The following is a 4222-nucleotide window of genomic DNA, read 5'->3' as shown; positions in this document are numbered from 1 at the left end:
GTTCAAGTATTTTATTTTTGGTAGGGACAAAATATTCTGGTAAATTCCCTTTTTAAAAATACTACCTTCACAATAAGATATGTTTGTTTATTTTTTTGTTTATGGTTTACTACTTGGGGACATTTCAATTAAGAAATTATTAAATGTAAGGTTTATCTAACTTTTTAAAATTATACACACAAACACGCACACACTATATGGCCCCTGATGCAAATTGTTAGGGTTTGTGTAACGGTTGCTGGCTCAAATGTGAATGAATGAATGCAGTGGCAGAGATGGCCCTGAGTTATTTTATGTTGGGATAACTGAGCTTCAGGAAACAGAATGGGGTGTATTTGTGGAGTGCTGCATCTTGGTATCTGGCAGTGCGTTTCCCTGTCATTGACAAGCCTGGCAGATAGGTCAGGTCAGGACGCATTACCAGTGCAGGTTAGAAAGATGTCAGAGTTTATCTTGCAGCCAGAGCTCGAGAGGTATCTCTGCCATTGGCAGAAAGAACTGATCAGGTCCATGATGGCAGGATGACAGTGGAGGAGACACAGCTGGCCTTTTTCATTAGTTACCTGTTACTGCTTAACAACATCCCAAAACTTAGTGACTTTAAAACAGTTTATCATTTCTCACAGTTTTGTGGCTTGGTTCAGTGGTTCATCTGGGCTCTCCTCATTCAGCCAGCAGGTTGGCTGGGGGCTGGGTGGAACAGCTGGCCCTCTCCATGTGGTCCTTTATCTTGGGCTTATGGCATGACGGTCCCAATACCAAGGAGGCAGAGGAGTAGTGTCAAAGCCTCTGCTCAAGGACTTGACAACATCGCTTTCACCACATTCTTTTGGTCCAAGCAAGTCACAGGGCTGGTCCAGATTTAAAGCATGAGGAAACAGACTCCTCATCTTGATTGGAGGAGCTGCAAAATATGGCCCCTATTTTCAGTCTATCATAATAATGTACCCCAAACATTCATGCATCAGTCATTGGTTCACAAGCGCATTTTAAGATGCACATCATTTGTCTTTATGATCCCTGTATGATTTTTAAGTTAAAAGTAAAAACCCTAATTTGTTAAGAGGCATGCATGTTCACAAGCTCTGATCTTAGAAGGTAGATGGAGCCAGTGATAGTCTCCCTGCAGATGAAACAGAGATTGCCCTTTCTGCAAAATTCGTTAGAACGTGGTAGGTGTAGTGGCTGTTTATTTCACAGATTTTAGTTGCACGCTTCCTGTGTGCCAGGCCTCTTGGTTAAGCGCTAACAATGACAGATGTACTTCCTTATACTCACAGAGCTTACGGCTTAGAGTTGGACTACAATTATAACTACACACACACTATATGAAGTTAAGTGAATCAGATTATTGATATTGAAGAGAAAATGCCATACAGGTCTCCATAAAAACCTCGTGCAGTTTTAAAGAAAATCTGTATCATCTAAATAGCAAAATACACTAGGAAATATATTCAAGATTTAGCCTATCTGATTGAAAGTTTGATTTGGACACATCCACTCATTTTTGGGAAAACAAAGTTGCACAGTTGGAGTCCAACATAGAATTTGTTACTTGTGAAATAAATGAGAACTTTAAGTGCTTTATTAATAATTTTATGTAATTGTTATTCTTAACAATAACCCTGTGAAGTAAGTAGCAGATTGAGTTGAAAGCGACCCCCCTGGAGGCAGTTCCTCTGCAGTAACATTTGGATCTGGTCTTTGTTTCATATTAGGGGCAGCCACTTTTTAAGCGCTATTTAAAGTGAGAAATTCATGAAGCAGGAAAATTGGACTTGCAGTGTTTATTAATAGTTAGAGTTGAGTGCCTGCAAAGCACTTTGAATGTAATCATTCAAGTTCTCAGAGAAACGCAGGCAAGTATCCCCATTTTTCAGTTGAGAAATCAAAACTCACAGAGGTAAATGAACTGTCCCAAATCGTATAGCTAGTAAGTGCTGGAGCCGGGTACTTCAGTCCTTCAATCTTAAAATTGATCGTGAAGGCCACTTCATTCTTAAGTTTGTAAAAGAGATAGGCTCCTTTTATGTTCTTTATCCATTGCCAGCTTTCAGCACAGCATCTCGAAAATGTGCTCGTTACCGTCCACGTGGGTTCCTTAAAAAAAAATACAACTGAAGCCTGAAACTTCTGAGACTTTACAAACTGGGCGTAGAAATGCTGCCACCTTTGTTTGGCTGCTGAGGCACCGCCACAAAGGAGTGTACATCCAGGTCCGTCTCTTTCAGGAGAGTGGGTGCAGCTGTCTTGCTCTCATCAAATGCTCCTCTGTCTCCAGCTTTTTGTGGCCAGAAAAAGCAAAGTAATTTTTACTACAGATTAGCATAAAAATCTCCACTAGATCAGTTTCAGGAAACAATTACTAGCTTAGAAACAATAAGGGTGATCTGCAGGTTGGCTAAAATGGCAGTTAATTTCTAGACTTTTGAAATGCCCCTTATTTCTCACTATGAATACTGTATAAATAGAATACACTACCTGCCGCTGTATTTGGTTTCATAAATTATTTAGACAGGGTGAACAACAGACTTCAAAACTAAATAGTGGTAGTAAATCTGCCCTCTTTAATGAGTTTGAGTTTACAGTAGTAGTTTAAACATCTGGAAGTTTAAAGTCTTAATTCATTCCAAATGTGCAACAAGGATATACTGCAGAGAGGATATTGTAATTGCAGGATCAAGAGAACTACCGTTGACTCAATCTGAAGCCTTTCTAATTTTCTCTCTATACATTAATCATAGAAAACTTAAGAGGCTGACAGTTCAAAAAGAGAAGAGATGGGCCCAAATATCTAAGTTGGCATGCTTATGGAAGGGTAGCTTTTAAAAGAGGCCATCGTTATAATGGATGAGGTTTAAATGCTGTTAGCTAACACATCTAGGATGCTACCAGGTAGTGCTGTGCTTTTTTACTTAAGAATACAAGGTAGGTTTTTAAAAAATTGTTATTAAAACGACTTCGGAGTCAAACCTTGACTTCTAAATTGTAATTTTGATTAATGCGTCTGTAATCCAAGAATCTGGTCTGCAGCCAGCATCTGGCATGAGACCAAGCATTCATGTAGTACGCACTTATTGAGTCCCTACTGGATACTTGTTAGGTGGTTGCTTAATTTTCTTTCAGCAAAGCAGGGTTGCAGCAGCAGGAATGGTCATCACTGCAGAGCAGCTGCTTACCGAGTGCTCATTTAGACTTTTCCACCCTATGAAAAACATACTAAGATTCCTGTTTTTTCATGTGACAACCTAAGAATCAGGTCACATAGCTAGTGAAGGGGGGAACCTTGATTGCAATGTGTAAAGATTTACAAGTCTAGTTTCTTGTCTCATTTGCTTTTCATTCTGATTTCAAATACCGCATTGAACACCTCTGGTGCTCAATTGAAATTCAGCCCCAGGCACAAGGTGGTGCCACAGATAAAAAGATGAATGAGATGAAGCCCATGTGGGAAATGTGAAGGTAAGACAGCCCACACCTAAATGAACTCAGTCACGTGGGGGAGCCAGACATGCAGCGGGATCTGCCAAGGGCAGGAATAAAGTTAAGGTAATCATGTAATTGATTGTCTCAACCAGAGTGCTTTGAGAGTAAGGATGCACTCTGGTTGTGCCAGAACAACAGATAAACCAGAACTTACAGCTAGAGGCAGCCCAAGGTGTGAAGGGGGCGTGGAGGAGAGAGCCCTACCTGTCTAGCGGAGGCGATGCCCTGGCTGCACCAGGAGTTGGGAAGTGAGACGTGATCTCGTTCTCTTACACCTTCGTACCTCAGCTTAGGCGTCGCATTCTCTAGGGGCTACCCTGTCCCTGATATCTGAGTCCAGTGGTCTTCCATGTACTCCAGGTTTGCCTGGCTCCTCCACTAGATGGAAGTCCTGTGACAACCTGTGTGGGTCTGAGACATCCAGTTGGTGGCCGAAACAGTCAGTGTCGAACGTAAGTCAAAGGGTAGGCAACAGCCTCTGCAAAGACCTAGAAGACAGTATTTGTATTCATATATAGTAACTAATTTGATGAATGAATGGTAGTTCACCACCAGCATTGCCAGTGAGAGGTCTGGTGGGATAGTTTTGAAGCTGCTGTGAAATTGACACCTTTAAAATGGTGTATGGATTTCATGATCCCATATGTTTTAAAGTAAGTCTCACTTCTCAGCAAAAATGTGACTGTTATCTTAGTTAGAAATACATCCGTATAATGTGATTCATTTCCCCCCAAAA

Source organism: Desmodus rotundus, chromosome 5, assembly GCF_022682495.2.
Source record: "Desmodus rotundus isolate HL8 chromosome 5, HLdesRot8A.1, whole genome shotgun sequence".
NCBI lineage: Eukaryota > Metazoa > Chordata > Mammalia > Chiroptera > Phyllostomidae > Desmodus > Desmodus rotundus.
The sequence above is the reverse complement of the archived record's forward strand: the minus strand, read 5'-3'. Positions refer to the sequence as shown.